Source organism: Phoxinus phoxinus (assembly GCF_949152265.1).
Source record: "Phoxinus phoxinus genome assembly, chromosome: 16".
NCBI classification, from domain to species: Eukaryota; Metazoa; Chordata; class Actinopteri; order Cypriniformes; family Leuciscidae; genus Phoxinus; species Phoxinus phoxinus.
Window position 1 is genome coordinate 26,123,520 of NC_136891.1, and position 25,852 is coordinate 26,149,371.

Below are 25,852 nucleotides of genomic sequence, written 5' to 3' on the forward strand. Positions count from 1 at the left end.
TGTGAATGTGTTTTGCTGAGACATCTTTCTTATTTGTCCCCGTCTCTGCATTTTTCAAAAGGATTTTGCCTCAGCCTGTGAAACACAGCTTGCATTCTGAATCCCTTTTAAACATACTTTCATTCTTTTGTACAGGGGAGACCAGGGCAGGTTGTCACACTCCAGTGTATGTTTCTCATTGTAAGTTTATCTTTGTATAGATACATACCAAGTTGTGGCTGCAACAAGCTATTGAACATGAATATGCAAAAAGACAGTTCATTGAACACACTGACCATTTGTAAGAACATGTTCAAGGTTGTCATATAATGGAAATATGTTATTCAGTTTGTAAAAATTTAAAAAGTTTTTAAAAAACGACATCATAAACATTATACCAAAATATCAATTGATATGACATGCTGCGACATTTATCAAAAAGACCCTTACTGAGAACACAGTTGAACATTTTTGTTAATATGTATCATCATTATATTATTTAGATTAAATGTATTCATTTATTAATAAGATATTTATTATTTTAGATTAAAATATGTCCTTTTTGTTAACTTTTGTCTGAATGACAAAAGTTAACAAAAAGGACATATTTTAATCTAAAATAATAAATATCTTATATGTTCAAAAATGACATATTTTAATCAAAAATAATAAATATCTTATATGTCCAAAAAGGACATATTTTAATCTAAAATAATAAATATCTAAAATATGATAGAATTTAATTTACTAATCAAACTAGGCTATAGCATTAGTATCTATTTAAAACGGGGTTATAGTGTAAGGGGATATAATATACAGTATAAATATCATTATGTCTATGGAAAGTCTCCATAAAACGTGTGCGTGTGTGTGTGTGTGTGTGTGTGAGAGAGAGAGAGAGAGAGAGAGAGAGAGAGAGAGAGAGAGAGAGAGAGAGAGAGAGAGAGAGAGAGAGAGTGTGTGTGTGTGCGTGCGTGTTACATGTGAGGAAGATGTGCTCCTCTCCTACTGAGCACTGAAGAAGCCCTAATTAGCGTAATTCTATTCTCTGAACCCTTGGGTTTAATTAGTCGCACTGACTCACTGATGACTAGAGCTTTTAATCAATTCTACAACAAAAATAAAATGACATCTCATCCCGATTTCTGTCTCCTCCTCTAACATCCTTGTTGTCTGCACAGATGATGTCATACTATCTCCACTCGTGACTCTGACGGCTCAATCTTTATTGGAGGTTTAAGTCAGGCTTAAAATCAGGCAGCATGAGAGGATACATTTTTAAAGGATCAAACGGTAAGAGATGGCTACCAGCTCCTATTCTAAGACACTACAGTACCTATGACTCATCAGTAATTGCCTCTATCAAGGATACAACAGCAGACATCAAAAGAAGACTGACGACAACATTCATCAGATAGCAAAATAGAGCAGGGGTGTCCAAAATGGACCGCAGACCACCTGTGGCCCAACAGCGTTATTCAATTCCTCCTGCGGGTTAATTTAGATATGTAATTAGATTTGACCCATTATAGGAGAAAAGAAGGGTTCCAGTTTTGACTACTAGGTTCCTCCACTGTAGAATCTTAAAACTGACTAGGTTGTCATTTTCACTCATTCTCCCACATCAAAATTTCAATTCTTAACATGGCAAAGGTTTGATAATGTTATGCTGGTAAAATGAATCAATGTGAAGTCTTCAGAGATCAGCGTGCGTGGGGGGTTTAATTAACTTCCATGAATTTGTTGCTGATAATAATAATCCAGAGTCTTCCAGGACTTCCTGTTGTAAATTGATGCTGATATAGTGATGCCCATTTGGATCTATTGTGGCTTAAGTAGTGGCTCAACTGTTTTATCACATGAATTCTGAACCTCCCGGTTTTAGATCAACATGAAGAATTTGTGTTCAAAATAACTGCACACGTGTGCATTACACGGCTCCGTTTCTGGGAGGAGATTGAGAGTTTTCCAAATGCTTATATGCTTAATGAAGAAATATGTAACAGCGCTTTCATCTAATCATATAATTCAAGCAGCTATTTGCAGTCCTTCAAGGGGACATTAATTTATACTCAAGCTCTCTGTTCATTGTTCATTTCAATGAATTCATTGAAAGATGGAATTTGTTGGAGTGAAAGCTGGAACTCAATGAAATGGATTTTGAAGACACACTTGACAGTCCCAATACCAGAGCATGGATGCATCCCAATATTGACTTATGAGGCATCGCGTCACAAGAATGTTGAAAATGTTTGGCTTCACTTATATATGTGAACAAACATTTTCTTCTAATGACGCTCAATACTAACGTCATTAGAACTGTCAATTGTTCACATTCAATATCCATGAGTTTCAGCAGTCCTCCACTTCATTGACATCAGAAAGAGCTTTTGTGAGTTACAGAATTCAGCTGTTGCTTTGAATACACCTTTTCTCTGTATCGGGGCCTTGAAATGTTCTTGCAATATACTGATTTATTTTCTTTTTGTTTTGAGGAATATACATCCAATAGACAAAAATGATTTGATCTCTAACATTATAAAAAATAATAACCATTTTTACAGGGTTTCAAACCACAGATAGATAGATAGATACGTACTGCATGAGCTTGTGCTTTCATCTGCCCTAGATGTTGTACTAAAGCACCATAGAGAAACAGAGTTCAGACCTCTGTGATCTCTCTCTCTTTCTTTCACTTTCCACGTTTCTCTTGTCCCTCACTCCCGACTTTAATTACTGTGAGTCTGACTTCACACACCTTCACAGACGGGCCAATTAGGCTCAAGTGCGTTTTTATCTGCCTTGTAGAAAGAAGTGTTTGTGAGTGTGAGCAATTCTCTCAATTCAGTCTCACTGACTTCACCAGTGTACCGATTTCTCTGTTGCTTTGTCTCGCTTTTTCCTTTATTTTCCATATGCACAATAAAGTTTTATTCTGGGTTTTTTGGGGAAGGATGACGATTATTCTGGGGAAACCAGCCACCTTCCATAACAATAGTATTCATGATTTAAATAGGAACAATACTTTACTTTGTTAGAGACAAACAGGAGACATTTAGAAGAGAGAAACCGATAGTTAAGGAGAATTGTCTGTCAGACTTAATTTGAAATATATACTGAAATGTCAGTATAATAAATTAAAAATTATAAACATTACTTTATATACATGTGAGATATTTAAAAAGCTGTATTGTCCTATTTGTTTTACTGATTGTTATAATGTTATTATAATGTTCAAACAGAGATCTTGAATATGATCATTAGCAAGGAAAGAGATCTATGTGCACATGCAGAATCTGTGCCTTTTGCCAAAGTTTACTTTTCCTCTTTTTTTTTATTTGAGGTTTATATATTGCGTTTAATCTGAATGTTTGTTTGCAAATCTCACTTTTTGCCCATTCATACCAAACACCTAACATCTCTTGCTAGGAATGTGGCACTTGGACGCGCTTTATCGCAGTCTAAATGTGTCTCACTTTGCCATCTGTTCTCTAAGTAGCTTGAGTACTTGGAAGTCACAAACCAAAAGTTAAGATATGCACAAACCGTTTCTGGGGTTTTCAAAAATGTGAAAGCAAATCCCAACCCGGCATGTGGACAACAGTCAATTAAAAAAATTAGCATTTGTTTTGCTGCATGAAGCTGCCTGAAGAATTTCACAAGCAAGATAATTCAGCGCACAATGCTAAATAAATAGCTTGCTTAGCCATTTTTTGGCATTGCACCTATAACATCAAATAACATTTTAGCATTAACCAATCTATACATTCATTTTGTACATTTTAGGGCATTTTAGCATCAGTGTTATCAAATAGTTGATCTCATATTATTATTATTATTACAAAATTGATATTTTAATATCCGTGTATGAAGCAGTGAACTGTTAAGCTGTCTTTTCCAATAAAATAAAAAATAGCGTTATACACAAACAACTACCCAACATCTGTCAAGTAAAACTATCAGTTAATGCAGGACCTCTAGGAATACTTTTCTGTTTCAGTCTAGTTTGTTCTGTTTACTGTGAAACTCTATATTTCATCATATTTCTCTATGTCCATTAGGGAGCTGCTGTGCCAACAACCCAGAAAAGTTTTTGGGTGAATAGCTGCAGCATAAATAGTTGATGATCTGTGATCTGTTTATTTTTTCCATGCCCTTATTATCACGAAAGCTGAATCTTAGGAACCTACTGAGCCTGAGGCCACATGACAGTGATCACTGATCACTGCTGAGACAATTGAGCAATTACAAATCTACATATGGGATCAGAATCTAAAAAAAACGTTATAACTGACCGACTGTCGCAATGATGAAGAAGATTCCACAGGCTCCAATACTAAATGTCTTTAATAATAATTAAATAAACACTGATAAAGCACAGGGTGTGCGGTAAGCAAACACAAACATCGACGTACCCTTGAGAGTGCAGAGAGGAACTTAAATACATGATGGTGATAAACTAAATGATGATCAGCTGTGATTATGAGTTAGTGTCTAAGGAAACAGATAAGTGTCGGGAAGCTCAAACAAAGGAAAACATGCGATGAATGAAAACAAACTGAAAGTCCATGAAAACAAAACTAACTGAACATAAGTGTGACACCGACCTGGTAGTGTCGGAGAGTTACGTTAGTTCACTTTTAAAAAAACTTTTGCTGATAATTTACTCACCCCCATGTCATCCAAGATGTCCATGTCTTTCTTTCTTCAGTCGAAAAGAAATTAAGGTTTTTGATGAAAACATTTCTCCATATAATGGACTTCAATGCGTCCCAAACGGTTCAAGGTCCAAATGACAGTGTCAGTGCCGCTTCAAAGGGCTTTAAACGATACCAGATTATGAATAAGGGTCTTATCTAGCGAAATGTTCGGTCATTTCAAAAATAGATCAAAAAGTTTAAGTTTTATAAGCACAAACGCTCGCCTTGCTCTATTCTGTGATGCGCGTTCGTGACGTCACGTAATATGCAATTACGTTGAAAAGGTCACACTTGACGTACCGAGTCAGTGTTTACAAATCTGCGGAAGGAGGACTATATACACATATTCAAATGTCTTTGTGTCAGTTTATCGTTTAAAATGCCCATTTCGTGTGCGTATCCTGGGTGTTGTAATATTAAAAAGCCTAAAAGAAAATTTTCGTCAGGACAGACATTTTTTACGTGACCTTTTCAACGTAATTGCGTATTGCGTGACGTCACGAACGCGCATCACAGAACAGAGCAAGGCGAGCATTTGTGCTTATAAAACTTTTTTATTTCTTTTTTAAATGACCGAACGTTTCGCTAGATAAGAACCTTATTCATTGTCTGGTATCGTTTAAAGCCCTTTGAAGATGCACTGACACTGTCATTTGGACCTTGAACCGTTTGGGACCCATTGAAGTCCATTATATGGAGAAATGTTTTCATCAAAAACCTTAATTTCTTTTCGACTGAAGAAAGAAAGACATGGACATCTTGGATGACATGGGGGGTGAGTAAATTATCAGCAAATATTTTTTTTTTAAAGTGAACTAATCCTTTAAATGTTGACTAGACTATACATTTCAAATAATTTGTCAAAGTCCAACAGTTTAGTGGAATCAAATATTTGAATGATATTCAGACATTTGTTTTAGGCACTAAGTAGCAAGTTAACTAGATGTCCAAAAAGCATAATTGTATATTTCTCTCAGAAAAACCTACTGCTAAACATAGAGCCAAAATAAACTGCGAAGAGCACTGTGATTGGCTCTTTCTGTCTAAGTATATGCGGTTCTTAGAACAAACTGTATGTGGACTTGACCATATGCATTCAGTTGAAATTCTGGCTACATGAGACTAAGTAGGTTATAACTTCTCCCGTGTCCTGAAATATATTTATCGGTTTATGGACACTGAGACCAGATGTTCATAAGAATATTGTGCCAGTAGCTCAGTTAATATCAAACACTAGTATTCCCTCTCAGAGAGAAACGCATAAATTTATAGAAAAAAGAGAAAGATTCTGGCCAGAGTTTCGATCCCTGTTCTTGTATATAAATTCTCCATTGAATTTTGTTTTTGTCTGTCAATAATTCAGTGTCTTATGATATAGAAGGACTATCAAACAAACAAGTGTAGGAGAGCGAAGCTTGGGTTGCTAATTTTTTCATAACAGTTACAGAGCCATGTTTGTCTTATTATTGTGGCATGAGTACTGTACTGAGCAGATGCGCTGAAAATGATGAATATTGCCACTTGGGAGAATTTTAGAAACGGAGTATTAGAAGAGTGTTTAGAAATAGTGATGCTAATGGAACAGTAATCTTGCATAACTAATGGTGATTCAATATTTCAGTACATTTCATTTTTTTTTTAGGAGTCTGAAAATCCCCGGTCTGCTAATTATCCATTTTTCTTTTCAATGTGTGTGTGTGTGTGTGCCTGTAAACTGGTGTTTGCATTTACAGCGAGCATATGTAGATGTATGTTAATGGGTATGCAAATAAGGCCATCATCATCAGGACTTCAGCATGCTGTTATCATGTTTCTGTTTTGATTATGAATCCGCTATGGGAATGAAATCGGAGTGATGATCAAATGATAGAGGCACGAGAGTGTCTGGATAACCTCTGTCTTTAATCTGTCCACAGCTGATCCACTGTGAGCCTGATAACTGAGTAGATTACCACTGACCAGGGGCTAAATGTGTAGAGACGCCGAGCATATTGTCTTTGTAAATGGTATGTAATCCCTCTTTTTCACTATCACTCTCTCTTCTCTCTCACACACAAGATATACTCAACTCTTGTGTTCTGTTTGGTGTCTGGGAGGCCCTAAGGCCCCTTTAATAGCTCAAAAAACATAATTTAACACTAAACTTTAGTGTTTAATTGCCCCTCATGTTCCTGAAGACGAACAAACAACATTTCTTAATTACATGGATGGAAATGTCCAACATCAGAAACCATTATTAATGTATCTTAAAATAAATTACTTTTTCATATGCTAAGATTTTCTGAATAGTGCTATATAGACTCAGTTTCTTTTTGGTTTTGTTTTATTTTGGATGTTTTTATTTTTGACATCGTTTGGGTCTCTGGAACCTCAAACATACAGACATTCCATTTTCACCAACACGAGTTAATCATTTCTGTTCGAATGACAATGACGTGAGCCTGTATAAAACATATGGTTCTCTCTTGACCAGCTAATAGCTTTATTGTCCAGTATAACATTTGTTTCCTGGATGACTGAACTCATGTTCTCTACATTACTAGAGCGCATAGTCGTTTCCCATCCATTTCCAAGTGAGCAACTGCAAAAACATTCCCAATGGAGTAACCTGGGGTTAAGAGGCTCACAGTGGATGGGAGTGATGGAAAACAGGAGCAGATAGTGACAGGACTGGGATATAATTAGCTCTCCTATAGGTCACTAGTACTTGTTATTGAACCTTTAACCTTAGCAGCACAGATCATTAATCATCAGGCACTGTATTCAATGGAATTTAATATAAGCAGAGAGAGATTAATATTAAGCATATGGATTGTGTTACAGCTTCTGATGATAAATATCCACCATTCAAAAAGTTTCACTTATTTATTTTTGTTTCAGAAGTGCTGGAAGTAAAAAAAGTCTGATCATTTAATTGCTCATGCTTTTACAGTCATTGATAATCAGATCATTTAATTTGTTAAAAAGGAGAGAGGCAAAAGACATTTCTTGCGAGAAATGTTGACTTTTATTTATTTATTTATTTTATAAACACACAATGACCATAAAAATCCAAAATAGTCACCAATAAATAACTACAAATCTTGATTTGGTCTTTGTGGAGTTCGTTCTCAATTCTTGTGTTAACAATTTTTATTTATTTATTGGTGATTGGATATTTCTGGTCATTGTGTTGTTGTTGTTTTTTTTGTTTTTGTTTTGGATGATAGTGTTAATGAGTTGAATAATTAGCTCAGGTGTGATGGATCACGTTTTTTGGATGTGCGCATATACTTTGAATTATTTTCTGACATTGCCAACACTAACTGTACTGATATAAAAACTACATGTAAGAAGAAACATAATTATTCAAATTAAAAACCATCAAATATGTTGTGTCGGGTATTCTGGTATGTCAGTTTATGACTTTTTGCTGTAAATTATAAGATGGTTTGTTATGTTTTTTTCTTCCAAACAAGGTACAGTATTTTACTGTAGAGATTACATAATTTAATGTTAGATAGTTTTTTATCTTACTGTTTTAATTTACTGTTAACCAATTAACAGGTTTTTTACTGTAGCATTTTTACAGACTTTACAGTCAAAATTACAATAATTTTTTACAGTCTTACATGCAAGAAAAGTAAATCAACATTTTTAACATTGCTCCATAAACAGATGTTAAGATAACATGATTTAATAAAACAATGATTGAATATGAATTGAGAGAAGCAGGTTCAGAACCATATGGAGTATTAATAAACAGGTGGATTGTATAGAGCTCTACAGATATGAAGAGAACCAGAACAGACCTGAGAAAAGGCCAGCTTTAAGACTTTCTCTATGATGCCCGTTTCATGCACCTTTTGTGCTGTGTAATAGCACTTCTGTGATAGACTGGAGCTGTCTGTGATTGACACTTTATACTTTCATAAAAATAGGTAATATGACAAAAAAATCATAAGCAAATAAGTTAAGTGAGCTGTGTAGGTGTGATGTGCTTGTTTCGACGGGTGCGTCAAAGCACACACGCGCGCGCGCTTTCTTCACACAAAGCCCCTCAGGTGAAGAGAAGTCATGGTAATTAAGTTGTTCAAGCAGTGAGCTGTGAAAGAAGGAAAAGTTCTTGTTTCTTCTTTTATCTCAATTTTAACGGCTAGTCCTTTTGACACAATCCCACAATCCTGCTGCCCTCTAGTGCCAATTCTCCATGATTATTTTCCTCTGCTCCTCTAGTCCCCTGATGGATGTGTCACAGAATGTTTGTTTGTTTTTTTGTTGAAATATGCTCAATGGATGATGACAGTTTCTCAGTATGAGCTCAGCTATTAGTCTTTTTGAATAAAGTAAAGTGCATACTGTGATAATTAAGTTCACGTTCTGTTTGAATGAGACCACATTTGAAAGTATATTTGGTGCATGAATCATTTTCTGATATATCATTAAATCCTAGATTTTCTCCAGTTACAGAAACCAAATTAGATTATATTAAAATAATTCTTACACAATCTGAATTTTTATTGGTCAATCACAGAATTCTGCAGTAGCCTAAATGGTAAAACTATTTGCGCACAAACCAGTGCGTTTATGATTATGATCATAAATTTAAATAATAAAATAACAAATAGCAGTTTGCAATATCAAGCAGCATAACTAACTGTTTTATAGCTTAAGTGTAATTGGAACGGTAAGTGGATTAGACCGGAAACATCACACATTCGGCGTGAATAAGTTGCCTTAGTCTTTTCTTCCTATTGGATGGTTGTGGATTGCTATTGTGATGTCATGTGAGTGACAGGTTGTCCCGCCCTCGTGCCAGTAAACGCATCATCGGAGAATAGATGTCATTGCAAGAGGTAGTGGAAGTTATTTTGATGTTCATAATTTATAATCATTTATACTTATTTATAATTAAAGCTGCTTTGAAACAATTTGTATAAAGCGCCATATAAATAAAGGTGGCTTGACTATTAGGTGGCTAAATAGTCCACTATTCCATAAAAAACAAGACTTGTCCATTTTGATTTCATGGTGACTTAAGATGACATCAGTATTAATTTTATTGTTGCAGTGTTCATTGCTAGGCCGATTGTTTTGTACGTTCTCATGGATATTTTTTTCTTAGTGTAAGTTTTAAGATACAGTCACACTTTAGTATAGGGTTCAATTCTCACTATTAATTTGTCAATAAACTCCCAATTGACCGTTCGCAAAGACCCGCCCCCCTTAGTTACTGTCGCTATGTCCGACAAGCTATGCCGCACTATCACACACACCATGTTCTCACGCAGTGAAAAATACATCACGGAGCAGAGAGGAGACTGACAACACACTGACAGACAGGACAGACCAGGTTACTTTTGATATTAAAAATATTAACAGTCTCACCTTTCAAATTTGTTCATTTATTTAAAGAAATTTAAACAATAAATACCGTTTTGTGGCTCTTTAATGTGTCTGACAGATCGCTGTAGAGCCTCAGTTAAAGCTGCTCGTGAACCGATAATCTCTTCCTTCTATTAATTTATAGCATCAAATAAACATGAATGAACATAAGAAGAAATGTTGTTTTAACTGCGGAAAGACGTCAGTACACTCCGTTTCTCAAGTTCAATCCTCTAAATGTTAATCTACTAACTCTCCTGACTGCTTTGTCGGACAAAATGGCAGATGGCGAAGTATGATTGGTCAGATCGCCTGTCAATCAAGCGTCCTGAAGGGTCAATTACTGCTTATTAGTTGTCAGAAGGTAGTTTTTAAGTTTAGGTATTGGGAATGATTAAGGGTTGTAGAATATGGTCATGGAGAATACGGCATTAATATGTGCTTTTTTAAGTCCTAATAAACAGTCAATATCCTAGTAATACACATGCTAATAAGCAACTGTAATAGTGAGAATTGGACCCTAAACTAAAGTGTTACCGATAATACCAACCATCTTTCATGTAGATGTATTTATTTATTTGGCGAGTAGCCCTGTACTATAAGCAGAAATGTAGGCTACAGTACACTCAGACGCTCATTATCGCAAAACAAACCCCTTTATGATATTGTACGATAATGACTGACTGACTGCATCTAAAGCTGTTGCAGGAGTAATCCATATGTTTTGATTTATTTGTGTTTCGGAATAAAGGTTTTAATTAGCCGCTCTGGATTTTCAGAGGTTGTGTCAAGGGTGTTTACAGTGTGGCATTAAGAAAAATCTTTCCGCATTTTTTTTCCCCAACACAAAAGCGCTCCCTGAAGGGACTGACATTTCAAATGCCTGTGTGTTTGTGTGGCTCCTGTTTGTGCGTCTAAGATACGTAATAGAGATTATAGGAGCGGCGGTGTTTACGGCGTACTGTATACGTGCCATTGCGCTCGCGGGAGTTTGCATGTGTGCACAATGCCGTCCTGTGGGTGGAATTTTTACCTCCATCCCTGCGGGTGAGAAGTTCAGTATAAATCACTCTGCTTTCTGATTGGTTTGAGTGACTTCTGCAACCTACGATCTGACCTCAATAATGGTGCAGGCCGTTGCTTATAAACAAAACTAATGGAGTATTGAACTTTGATACAGCACCGGCCAGGTCTAATCTAACATACAGTCACACGGTATTAACAGGTTTAGCCCAGTCAGCCCTACCGAAGAGAATGTATTCATGCCTCCTCCTGCACGCAGGGGCTCTGTCTCATCAAAAGCCATCAGCATCAAATCAGTTCCCTTTCCACAGCTCTGCAAACACACTGTAAATCTAAGATGAATAAAACATCAGACACGTCAACAAACACCCTGATCAATGAGGGTGGGGGGGGGGGGAGTGCTGAGCCGAGGGAAGGCTGGACAGGGTCGTGTGTGTGTGTGTGTGTGTGTGTGTGTGTGTGTGTGTGTGTGTGTGTGTGTGTGTGTGTGTGTGTGTGTGTGTGTGTGTGTGTGTGTGACAGATAATGAGTCCTAGATAAAAGTGTGTGAGGATGTGTCATTTAGTCCAGTGTGTTTACGGGACTAATTTTGTCACAAACACACACACACACACACTGAGAGATAACGCCAGAGACAAGCAGCTCCCTGTGCTGAAACACACACACATGGCTTTGTGATTGCCTGGAGAGGTGGATAAAAGGAAGAGAGTGAGATATCACATAAGAGAATGTGGCTTTGATAAACGAATGAATCTCTTTTTTTCTCTCAACAGTGTTCAGACAGAGGGACAGTTCGGGGAAAATCATGCAGAGTCCAAGGATATATGGGTGTGAGAGCGGAAGATAGTTCAAAGAAAGTTTGTGAGTGGTTCTTTCGTCTTTAAAGCAAACTGACTGATTGCTCAAACACTAAAAAATGGGTTGTATATAAATTGCATATAGGTACAGTAGGTGATGAAAATTTATTTATTCAGTTCATCTGCCATTCATTAATTATAATCAGTGAATTCCAAAGATTTCCGAAAAACTAAAAATTGCATTAAAGAACCCTTTGTTCTTTGCATGGCTGTCAAAAATGACCTGATTTTTTTATTATTATTTTTTTCAATAAAATGAATGTACTATTTTTTAGTTCATTAATGTTTGTATGTAATATTTTGTATGTTTAGGGGATTTTACGGTACTAAATTATATCTATACAGTAGTTATAATCCATTTATTCACTTAGATCTTGAATGCTTTGGAGCACAGAATTCAGTTTGGTCTATTTTTGAAAACGACACATGGCAGATTATTGCTGAAGTGAATTTTTTTTCTTTTTTTTCTAAAGTGAACTTGAAAAATTATATAGAATTTTAAGAATATTGTTATGAAAAATCAACAAAAATACTATTTCCGAAACATGTTTTACTCTAAAACTGTGAGACATTCAAACCCATAAATCTAAACAAGTTGTGTTCCAAGTAACCAAATGTTTCCACTAGATGAAATTTGTCTCCCATTCATTTCTAAAGCGGTCATTTTTGACCGCGAGGTGTACATGCATGACTATTTTCAGGATCATTTAATCTATTCGAAGTCCCTGATTTTTCTGTTGCTAGTTAATGCATAGACAGACATAGATCGGATAGAAGGATGGATGGATGGATGGATGGATGGATGGATGGATGGATGGATGGATGGATGGATGGATGGATGGATGGATGGATGGATGGATGGACGGATGGACGGATGGAAAGATAGAAAGAAAATCCTGTTGAAAGTACACGGATGCAAGTGTGTTGGGTTAGAATAGGTACAAGACATTTCAGTGCAGTTACGAGTGGGACTTTCTGCCAAATATATGGCTGACTGGAAACTGAAACACTTTTGTAGTGTGTGTGTACATACAAAATGTCTAATCATACAACATTGCATAGATGATGAAAATTTAATTATTCCCATTAATCTGCCATTCATCAAGAATAATCACTTAATCCTGATGATTTGGATTCTAATTTTCTAATTGGATTATCTAATTGTGCCCAAACATTCTAAATTATTGAATTCATGAATAGTGAGCCAATGAGGAGTCATCCAGGCTGAATTAATGAGCTGTGCATTCCAGCAGCTTCCAAACAGACCGAGCGTATAGCCAAGAACTCCCCACACTGATCTGAGAACTGTTCTAGATTCTTTTACTTTTTATCTGTCATCTGATTCCAAAGGTTTCATTCAAAGAGTAATGGAAAAAGCAAATGTTGCGTAAAAAATAGGCTAATATTGACAAAACATTTATAGCCTACATTCGATAAGGCTGGATTCTCTATATGCCGATTAATAACTGATGCAGTAAATTGTGATAAAAACTATTCACAGTGCGAATCCTTAAGGAGTCAAGTTCTAATCACGAAACTAGACACTTCGAGTGAATGCACATGGAAGTTATTTGTATTCATTATGAGTTAATTGTTCCTTTTGTCATTATTTTTATCTCGTTTATATTTGCATCAGCACTTTCCGTCGCTAAGGGGCACGCGGCTTGTGTAAAAATGGCTAGTTGAATAAGATTTAAGCAAAAGCCCGCCAGGCAGACGTGCGTTCTCTCCAAAATTCTCATCAGTAAAACCAACAAAACATCTCTCAGTAGACCAAACCCAAAATCCTCTGCCGTCGTGCAGATTAAGGCTTAAAATCATGTGAGTTTTGAAATGTGTCCAAGTCTGAGTAAATGAAGAAATTCACACACAAGTCTTAGTAGCGAGAAGCTTGTTTGACAGTTTTTGATTCGGTCTCGGATTGATTGATCAAAGTTGTGGCAGTTGTTGTTCTGCCTCTTTGTGATGTAACCAAAAAAAAAGTAACTTCAATAAAGTTACAGCAGGCATCGGTTCAATACTTTAACCAAGACTCAAGAAATAACAATAGCGAACTTGTGGTCTAATCAATAGTCATTATGTGCTGAGTACTAAAGTACCTCAAATAATGCTGCACAGTACAGTACAGATGATAGACACACATGGACAAATCTTTTGAATCTTAGGGTACGTTTACAAAACAACAATGTACTGAAAACTTAAAAGATTTTTCTTACCAGTACACACGACAACGCTGTCAAAATGATCCCTGTTCACGCGGATCCGCGAAAATGACTAAAAATGCTCTATTGTTCTGCCAGGCCAGTAGTTGGCGATGTCATTTTGTAAAGAAACCGAACACGCATATAGACTGAACAATAATACACATGTGCATAATGTCACCCTTTTCACCAATTCACGTTTTGTAGTTTACAGGGAGACGATAATGACATAGTTTTCAAAAACTTTTTGAAATCAATTTTAAAAAGTTTACGCTTTCAAGCCCCCAAATCGCTGTTGTCATGTAAATGAACGACCAAAACACATAACACTGTTTTCAACAAAACATGAAAAACTTTTTGTGTAAACGGCCCCTTAAATATCACTTGTAGCCCAATCAACGTCAAAGGTTAACAATTATGCAATTATAACCGTAGCTTCGTTAATGAGTTTCAAAACGTTCAGATAAAAATGCTCCTGATATTTTATTTCTGGGAAACTTGTGGTAAACTCATGTTAAAGTGGGTGATACTTTGTCACTTTGTCAATCCTATAGATCCTGTCTAGATAGAATCCTGCATTTTAATTTACATTTTTTTATTAATATCATAGATGACATAAAAAAAATTCAGATTTTTTGATAAGTAGAAAGTTTTTTAAAAAAAAGCATTTTTTTTTACAATGTACAAAAAAGTCTTTACTGTCACTAGTTTTAATGCATTGAAAAATGCATGTTTAATGTTTAATGCATGTTTCAAATACTTGCCTTATGTTGATTCCACATTAATTTAAGGATTTAGTCTGTAAATATATTTATGAATATTAAGTAATATATTTTGAGATTTAACAATAATATCAAATTTGTATAATAACTTTGTGTTTAATTTTGTTTAATCAATAGAGGTGATACCTTAATTAAACAGTCAAATATTACAATATTAGTTGCAAATAAAAATATGAATCACATAAATCGACACTTAAGATATCACAATGGGGAAACAAAAAAAGACTTTTGAAGTATTATCATCATATCATATAAGAGGCGGTCTAACTAGAATGAATACTAGTAAATCTCAATAGATATTTATAAACCCACATGTCACTCGCCTCTCTGAAACATCTCTGCTGATTGATATATCGTGATTCATCTATCTTAGCCATATGTGGGTGTAAATTGACAGCTGTTGTCCGAGCATGTTTTTGTGTGTCAGTCAGAAAAGATTCTTCACAGACCGCTGGCAGACTGGCTAGTGTTTACAACAACACAGGACCTGTCTACCTATCATTTTATACTTGGGGAGATTGAGGGGAAAGGGGCGAAAAGGAGGAGGAATGAAGGCGGAGAACAGAGATGCAGAGCCAAGAGGAAAAGTGAGAAAGCGAGAGAATTTGAGGTGAGGGTGCAATGAAGTTAGTGACGGCTGTGCCTGTTACCTGTCAACAGCTTGTCTTGGCTGCCAGAGCCGGAAAGGCTTGCATGCGAAGTGTGTGTATGTATACATGTGTGTGTGGGGGTGTGTGAGTGATGGGTCCAGTCTGTGTGTATGTGACAGTGTGGCCCATCTAAAAGTTTATTTCTTATACCATACTGGATAGGAAGGACAGAGTTGTGCTCGATTTCGACTCCGTCCCTCATTATAATTTAAATGGAGGCTATGGTGAAACCATGTCCTATTTAGATCCTATAGAATCTTGTCTTTTAAAGGAAATTGATATCATAACACCAACAATCAGAGCCAACATCAGTTTCTAATTCTGAAGATGCTTTTAAGATGGTTTGGTTGGTAAAGATATAGTCTTTAGGCCTATGTACAGTTTGGGGTCTGTAAGATTTTTAAATGCTTTTGAGAAGTATCATATGCTCACCAAGGCTGCATATATTCGATCAAATGTTTTCTATTTGAACACGTTTTAAAATGTCATTTATTCCTGTGATGGCAAAGCTGAGTTTTCAGCAGCCATTACTCCACTCTTCAGTGTCACATGATCCTGGTTTGGTGCTCAAGGAACATTTCCTTCCTCCGCTTAAGACAAGAAACAGGAGGGAAGGAGAGTTGTGCTTGTCCATCAAAAAAAGGCTATGGTGAGGCACTTACAATGGAAGGAAATGGGGGCAATTTAGGAGCATTTAAAACTAGCTAAAATGTGAAGCTTAGAATTTGATCAAATCACTTACATTATCAAATTCTGTCAATTATTTGAGGTGTAAAATCACCATTTTATGGTCGTTTTAGGGCTTTAGCTGTTTTGTTGTCATGGCAACTAAGTATCTTAACTCATGTATATTGTATATTAAAGCATATTGTTTGTCTAGTGGCTTTACTGTTGAAGCAGTGAGTATTTTAACATGTGTGTGCCTTTCTGTAACCCAGATTATTGTGGTGTTGTATTCAAAATTATACCACATATGCTGTCGATTGAGCTTAGCTTGTAAGCAAGATTTTTAAATGGAAGCTGATCATTTTGAATGATGGCATTTTTCAGTGTGTTTGAGCTTAAAGTCGGCATGAAACAGAAGTTGTTTTCTTCTCTATTGTGACGTATATCAGAGGGAAACAGCTTCTCGAGCAAGAAAAACATTTGATTTTGTCCATTGGGAATTGATTGGATGGTTGTGGTTTGCTATTGGTTGATCTCACGTGAGTGACAGGATGTCCCGCCCTCACGCTCATCAGAGAAGAGAAGAAGTTGCTGCAAAAGGAAGGGGAAGTTATTTTGATTAAATATTATATTTAAAAAAAATATATATATGCATGGATAAATAATTTCTAAGAAAATAGGCCTATACTGCAATATTCCATTAACAAAAATAAGAATAGTCAATTTTGATTTCATGGTGACTTTAAGTGTAGATGAATGTTGCTGGAGAGTGTGCAGACGTTTGCAGGTTTGTTAAGGGATAGAGAGTGGCATAAATCAGAGGAGATGGGTATTGTTATGCTTGGAGTTGTCTCTGCTTTAGGACTGAGCTCACTCTCAGAGCTGCTGGCAGATTTACACACACACGCACACGCACACACACAATTTATTTTACATTGACAGATTGAGATGAAATATGAAATCATTCTGGACATGGGCTGCACTGTTGGCAGGAGCCGTGTGTGTGTCGTGCGTGTGCTCGCGCGTGTGTGTGTGTGTGTTGATTTTGGAGGGAAAGTGTTGATTTTGGAGGGAAAGTGAGTGGACTGAAGAGGAAAAGATCAAAACAAGGAGACCGAGAGATTCAGAGGATACGGATGAAAGAAAGAACAAAACAATACAACAGAAAAGAGGCCAAAAGAGAAAACGATGAAGATATTGAGAACAAACAAAAAGAGATGTTCATTTCTGCTTCATAGCTGTTAACACCATGGGTTATTGTTGTATGCTAAAACCCATGACATGGTCTAAACGCATGTTTGTAAACATAAATAAATGTAAAACTATTTTTGCAGTCATCAAGCACTCATCAAATGGCAGCATAATATAACCTGTGTGGGAGAAGACTTCCTATCTGCAGATGGTGGTTTAATGATATTAACAAGAAAACAAGCAAGAAAAATTGGAATGCGAGAGCAAATGTGTTTATTGTTTTAGATTAAAACTTTTTTTTTCTTATTGAATTAAAAGTAAAAACCTGTTTTTACCATGCCTTCATTATGTAGGCGTATATTTTTGCCACTTTCCAATCACCTATTCACTTTATTGTTTTAGACTTCTTTCTTAATATGTGATAAAAATTAATTGTGTTAATTAAAGCTTCGATAATCTGAATAAGCGTTAAACTAGACCATTTAAGTATTTATTGTATAAAAATTAAAGTTGTCCTTGTGATATAATTTCAACAACTTTACCAACATGAAGTTCTATAAAACGTAGGCTACTGTTAACAAGGAGCCACTGAAGATTTTAAAATATGTCGAAGTGTGATATGTGAAGAAAACAAAGAAATAGAGGTAGGCTAAATATTACTTGTGAACAGAATTTTTTTATAGACCATTTGTCCAATTAAATTAACTGTGTATTTATAATACATTAAAGTCGGCTTGAAATCAAATTTTACAATTCGAATTCGTATTTTTATATCTTATGTTGTAGTGTTTATTATAAATGATTTATCTGTGCACTTCATTAATTTTTTTAATTCATGTACCCTTCTAATCTTTAATCAAATACGTTACCCTTCCCTTCCCCCTCGAAACGACTTCCCTTCTCTTCCGGTCATGTGCTATGGCGCGAGGGCGTGGCCACTCCCCTCAGACCGTTAGTCTGCTATGAGCTGAGATGGAGAGGAGGAGCGCTAAAGTAAAACCCTGCCCTCTATTCAATATTCCCTTTCACTTTGAAATACGCCACAACACTGGAGAAAAGTCGTTTGTAACTTCCAGTTCATGCCGACTTTATGTGGTATCAGAGAATGTCTAATAAGGGGAGAACTGCCACAGTAAACTTCCAGCTTCTGAACTGGTTCCAGTTCCACTCTGTTTCCATATGAGGGCGCTCACAGGACGAGTGCAGAATGAATGGAGGTCTATGGAGCTATACAACTGTTAGGGGGGTAACAGTTATAAGACCCGAGACCAGATATGTAGAAAAGATGACCAAGAGTCGTGAGGTTCAATCAAAAAGATAAAAATTTACTGAAGAATAGTTTGCAGTTTCATCGGTAGAGCGAGCGTCAAAGTCTCACGAGGAGGTCGCAAGCCAACTCTACCTTACACAAAATCATACACCAATTATACCATTTTGCAAGGGCAAGCATAGCATCATCATACATCTGATTGGCTAAGAGAATATAGAACCATAAACAATTTCACACATGTGAGCAGATAAAAGGTGCCTATCGCCATTAGTTAGGATAGCTGTCGCCAATCCTTAGATTTAGGTCAGCGTTGACCTCGCAGGTTAGAGGAGAGCGCCAGTACGGCTGAGCGTTGTGTCCCCCGTGCCTATGTAGAAAGTCAAATACACACTCACAGAACACCACCAAATAACATCGCCAAGGCCAAAGAGTGCTTGAGCTTCGTATTATCAGTTAGCCAAAACATAGCTCCTCAGGAAGAAAGGGAGAGAAATTGCATTGCTCTCAAGAGAAAAATATAATTTCACAAGCACAAAAGAATATAGAAATGATTATGTGATAATGCATATATTTGATTATTGATTTGTATAAAAGTAATGTAAGCATTCAAAAGGATATAGAATTAAATATATATATAAATGACTGAAGAGACAAGGGATTTTGACCAACCCTTCAGTCCCCCGTTTTAGACCTATGTGGGGTCCAATACCGCCACGTCTGGTCTAACAAGTGAGGTCACTACGGAAAGTGGAGTGGTGACAAATGCTTCCCTGGCGGGTCACAAAAGTCTCTTCGCCTCTTTACGGACATGCTGGAAACTAAAAATTCCAGTCCCCATTCCGAGGCTCTCCCACCTTCCACTCACAACAGGGCATCAATGTTGTTCTTTCTCAGTTTATCGCTCAGGCGGTTTGTCAGCTTGATCAGTCTGCTTTCCTCCTCGGCAGGATTCAACTTACTGCAAGAAGACCTGCAAATATATGAGAAGAAAAAAACGAACACACATACACACACAAAAACATAGAAGAGCCAACCCACGCCTCCACTTTTATCCCACCGACCTTTTTGCATAATGAGGGTATTACCGGGATAATTTGGGGAGTGACCAAGCCAAAAGGTCACCGTCTCATTTCCGTCCAAGCGATAGCAGCGATCATTAACGTTCTGATACATGGTTGGAATTAAATTTAGACCCTCAGTTGAATTTAGGCATGGGTATTGAACCCATGATGGACGGTTATAAATCTCCTCACAATCCCAGTGAGTGGAGAACGCATGGAGTCTACCGGTCCAAATTGAAATCTGAATACATCAGGAATGATAAGGCTATTATAATCAAAGCCACAAACGAGAGAGGGAGTGCCAATCGAATGATGGCCCACCTCAATTTCAGTCGTTTGGTATTTCGCACTTCTTCCTAAATAATTAGCAGCTTCAATATATCGTCGGATTCCGCCATCTGTAATGATAAAACATTGTTACAGAATTTTTACACTATCACACATATAAATTACCTTTTAGAGATAGTTCGTTATTATGATGCGGTGATTTGGTTGGAACCTTTATCGAGTGGTTTCACCTGTGACCAATGTCTCCAGACAGTACCTAGAACCCCTCTGTCAAGTAAAACAGATGTATTAGTTGTCAAGAGCACCTGGTAAGGTCCATCGAATTTTGGACCTAGAGGAGAAACAATCTCTCTTTGCAACATTACATTGTCACCTATTTCAGGCAAGGCCGGCATGTAACGACCTGTCATTATTTCACAAGGGCTGATCTGAGTAGTTTTGTTAGGACTGGCTCTCATACTTAAAAGAATCATTGGAACAGCTGCGTGCCACCCCTTCCCCCACTCCAACAATCTCTTTCTCAATGACGTTTTGAGTGTTCTGTTTGTACGTTCAATGGAGCCGCTAGACTGAGGCCTAAACGGGATGTGGAAGTGTTGCTTCACTCCCATCAGTTTCATGACATTTTTCATTACCTTTCCCGTGAAATGTGTACCCTGATCTGATTCAATTTGTAAGGGTAAGCCCCATCTTGGGAAAATTTCATTCAACATTACTTTTGCGGTTGCGTCTGCGGTGCAGTTTCTCAGTGGAAATGCCTCCACCCATCTGGAGAAAAGATCAACAATCATTAGAATGTATGTGAACCCTCCACTAGGGGGCAATGGACCTATGAAATCAATTTGGAGGTGTGTCCACGGACCCTGAGTTCGAGGGGCATGTCCTAAGGGAATTTTCAGCTTTGAGGAAGAATTAACCTTAAGGCATAATAAACATCTCTTACAGAAATCATTGCAAGAAGCCCTCAGCCTTGGCCACCACCAGGTTTTTGAAATCATTGCATGTAATTTCTCAGGCCCTGCATGTGCCAACCCATGATACAAGGACATAAGTTCCGTTCGAGCAGAAACAGGGCAAACAAAGCGTCCATTAAATTTCCAAAGTCCTTCAGAATTTTTCTGTGCTCCTAACTTTGTCCACTGTTCTATCTCTTCAGGGTCATCCTCTGCATAAATTTCAAAAATGTCTCTGGAAGTTTCATTCTCCTGAAGGGAAAGAGTCATCACACTCACACATGATTCAGTCAGCTTTGCAGCCTCTCTGGCAACAGCGTCTGCAGCGTGGTTCCCTTTGGCTTCCGGGGAGCTGTCAGTAGCGTGCCCGGTGACTTTGATGACTGCTCCTTCTGCGGGAAGATCACAGGCATTCATAAGTTCTTGTACCTGCTGTTGATGTGAGATAGGAAGTCCTGCAGTAGTCAGAAATCCCCTGCGCCTCCATACGGGGCCGAAGCGTGTTCCCTGCTCATGAAAGCTGGAGCCGTCCACGAACAAGTTCATAGCATTAGACAGGGGTTCAGATTGAAGAGGGCTTTGGCTGTACGCCTCGATCAGTCGGGCACAGTTGTGTGCAGTTCCTTCTTCATCCCATACGAGTTCCGGCCCAGAACCTTTTGACCCAGAGCAGCGGAGTAAGACCGGGTCCCCACCCATGTCCATAGGTGGAAAGGCCTGCTGGCATCGGCATGTCGTAATTCTGGGGAGGAAGCAAGAGTTTCTTTGATACTCACGAAAGCCTCCTCCATCTCCTCAGTCCAGTCGATCAAATCCGATCCAGGTCTTCCTCCTTTCAGTGCCTCTGTGAGTGGTTTAGAGAGTTTAGTCTATTCAGAAACATACTGGCGGCAGTAATTCAAAAGACCCATCACTTGCCTTAAACCAGTGACAGTGTTTGGCTTTGGAAGTTCAATAATAGCTTTAACTCGTTCGGGGGGGATGCGTCGGCCACGCACCCCCACAATCTGTCCCAGATAAGTCACTCCAGGTAATGCTAGCTGTGCTTTCTTCAAGTTCACTTTGACTCCCCCGTTTTGGAGGGCCTTCAAAACAGTCTGAATAGTTTCAGCTCCCTCTCGTGCTTCATTTCTCAAAGGGTATTGTCTTTTGGCTTCATGCAAGGGACCTGGAATGCTCAGAGGCTGAATCTGTGCCAGACCACAATCATATTTGTCTTTTGCCCATACATTTGGGAATTTAGAAATTATAAACTTCAGCGATACTCACAGAATCAGCCACTGCACATCTCTCCTCATGGTGGGGGCCAGTCTGAGATAAGCGAATTGTTTCATTGCAGCCAAGCACTAGCTTATTTTTTAGAAAGCAAAACATCAGCTTCAAGGTTTTTCAAAATGTCAACACCAATAATTGTCCCTACAGTGTTTTCTCCTACCCAAAATTCAGTCTAATATACATTTTCGGAGTTAGAAATGGTTAGAGGGACAGAAACAGATTTGTGATACACCTGTTTGCCATTTAGACCTTCTATATACAAAGTTTCAGAAGTGATTTCAAGATCGATTGGTTACAACAGCCACATTCAACAGTCCGCGCACCTCAGTATAGGGTCCATCATACTGGTTCTCAGTCTGACCGGCTAAAGCTGCCGCCTGAACAGTCTGAGAAGAGATGGTGGGGGCGGAGGGAGCACGAGAGACCGTCTCACATTTCGCAGCTCCCTCAGCCTGATCACACACTGCCTTTAGACCTTCACTCAAACTGCACAGATCAGATCCTATCTCTCGTCCGATAATTTTTGTCATCCTATCACGTTGAGCAATCAAGCTGGACCACCCATCATTTTTTTTTTCAGGAGTTATTGGTATACCACCCATCTTACAAATCCATGAATAGGGCAAACACGGATAAAAATTTGACTTTATCAGCTTCTTTTTTTGTTTGCAGCCAGTCTAACTGCTGTGTGATTTTCCAATCAGAATCAAACCCCTGACTGACCATTTTCTTAATGAGCTGTGCGTATTTCTTTGATTTGAGCTCGTCAGAGCAGAGCTGTTTACAGCGTTCGCTCTCTTCCATTTGGTCAGGACTTTTTTCTTTATCAGTCATTCTTATTGGTCACAGATGAAAAACCACCACAGAAAAAGATTTAGCAGCCACAACAATAAATTTGGCAGAAAAATACGTTTAGCAACAATAGTGAGACTTCTACACAATGAAACTGCAAATTATGTTTCGCTTCCCAAGTCACATAAAACTGGTCTATGCCAATTTGGGTCACACTATATATATATATTTGTTTGGGACCGTTCCTGATGCATCCCTGGCAAACAACCCTATATTTTACTATTTTTATTTTATTTTATTGATTTAACTAACATCTTGTTCCCTATCTGCCTGAATCACTAACTTCGGGGATCCCCTATCTGAGATGGAAGAGATTGATCAGGTTTTGCGGTGCCACTGGACCTAATCCAGGGACGCCCTCTGCTGGGGTGGTGTACCACACCCGTATTGCCCCACTGGGCCCCCACAGAGTGCGTTTCACTTTTGCTGTTTTAAACAAAACAGCAACCCTTTATACTCTCGTAGTATAAATAATCTTCACTCGCCTCGTCGGAGTGAAGCTCTCCCGTTCCCCTTCAAAATCTCTTCCAATCAGACAGCCCTAATAATTAATAAAATCTCTTTCTACCTTGTTTGCTGATTTGCCAGAGATGTCACCACAGAATGGTTTCCCGCCAATCCTCCACCAAACTGTTAGGGGGGTAACAGTTATAAGACCCGAGACCAGATATGATGAAAGAAGACCAAGAGTCGTGAGGTTCAATCAAAAAGATAAAAATTTACTGAAGAATAGTTTGCAGTTTCATCGGTAGAGCGAGCGTCAAAGTCTCACGAGGAGGTCGCAAGCCAACTCTACCTTACACAAAATCATACACCAATTATACCATTTTGCAAGGGCAAGCATAGCATCATCATACATCTGATTGGCTAAGAGAATATAGAACCATAAACAATTTCACACATGTGAGCAGATAAAAGGTGCCTATCGCCATTAGTTAGGATAGCTGTCGCCAATCCTTAGATTTAGGTCAGCGTTGACCTCGCAGGTTAGAGGAGAGCGCCAGTACGGCTGAGCGTTGTGTCCCCCGTGCCTATGTAGAAAGTCAAATACACACTCACAGAACACCACCAAATAACATCGCCAAGGCCAAAGAGTGCTTGAGCTTCGTATTATCAGTTAGCCAAAACATAGCTCCTCAGGAAGAAAGGGAGAGAAATTGCATTGCTCTCAAGAGAAAAATATAATTTCACAAGCACAAAAGAATATAGAAATGATTATGTGATAATGCATATATTTGATTATTGATTTGTATAAAAGTAATGTAAGCATTCAAAAGGATATAGAATTAAATATATATATAAATGACTGAAGAGACAAGGGATTTTGACCAACCCTTCACCCCTCAAAATCCACTTTTCTCAGGATATAATTTTTTGTCTAGTCATTTGAATGTTGTATTCGAAAGGAGATGCAAAGAAATTGCACATTGCTGGGTGTTAGATTTTGTAGAGTCACTTATTTGCTTTAAAAAGTCTTTTAAGAATGTCAATGACGTCATACACATTGTACGACCAGAGATACTGCTTTACGGCAATCCTTCAGTCACTTTGGTGCTTTCGCGCTTTGCACTTTCTTTTCTCTCGAGGCATCGACAACACAGCTGACACAGGTAAACACACGTGCTAGAAGAGTTTTTGCTAGAAGACATTCTGGTCTCGCTTCGGATGCCACGATGCCATCAAGCGGTATCTCTGGTCGTAATCAGTCCTGACCAATCAGCTCATTAGCAGAATGCTAGCGTGTTATGGGCAACAACAACTCAACCTGTAAGAAATCGAAAGGACATAATAAATACTCGTTCATTCAACTTTCGACTTATAACCCATGTTGAACTTGCAAAACCTACAATCAAATCTGAGATTTCTCAACGCCAATCTGGTGAAAGAGACAAATTTAGCCGTCTAGCTCCATAGACTCCCATTCATTTTGCACTCGGGTGATCGCCCCCAGTGGAACTCTGGTGGGACTACAACCAAAATTCGGTACAATAGGACCTTAAAGATACAATATGTAACAATTTTGTAATAAAAGATCCAAAAATCACTTGGACAGTGTGATATATTTCCTGCAGTTATGTACTTACAATATCCCAAAAGTCTCCAAAGATTTTTTATTTCAGAGAAATTCCAATTTTAAATAATTGTCCGTCCCGGAAAAAAATGTCGCCTGTCAGTGACGCAATATCCGCTCTTTCCTTGGTTTCCGCAATATCACGTGGACAAATGCGGAAGTGGTGGTTATAGCTGTTGTGTACATCATGGATCACGATTACTCTTTGGCGAGTATTGAAGTGCCAACAAAACGTACGCGTCCATATGGGGAGACACACAGAATTTGTGACAAACAGAGGAATAAAACAAGGATAAATATCGGTGTGGCGTTTTCGAGATGGAGAGAGCTTCGCGAGTGAGAGAGAGAGAGAAGGGGGACCTAATCAGTAAAGTTCCTCTAGCTGGGATAGCTCTTCCGCTCTCGTTATCCTCAATTATACAAAATTGTCGGCCGCGTCCCCGCACCCATACATGTAATAGCCTATTATGATTTCCGTCATTATTTTAATATATTTGTGTAACGTTACCACCGGCCAGTCCGTGACCGAGAATATGGCAGTGCAATTAAATACAATCGGATATCTGTTGTTAAAAAATATTAAGCCATTACTTGCAAATGTCCGTTCAAATGTGATTTTACTACGATTGGTTTGAACACGTAAAACAAAACTTCATTAACTATAAACAT

At 37.9% G+C, this 25,852-nt stretch overlaps 1 long non-coding RNA gene across 1 annotated transcript in view; it reads left to right on the forward strand.

Annotated features, from left to right (window-relative positions):
- The window catches only part of LOC306983620, a 55,679-nt gene extending 43,539 nt beyond the window's left edge, over nt 1–12,140 (forward strand). Inside the window, exons 3-4 of the long non-coding RNA XR_013794401.1 lie at nt 6,596–6,685; nt 11,840–12,140. This is a non-coding gene — a long non-coding RNA (uncharacterized lncRNA). The remainder of the gene's footprint in view (nt 1–6,595; nt 6,686–11,839) is intronic.
- Nucleotides 12,141–25,852: the final 13,712 nt, after the last annotated feature.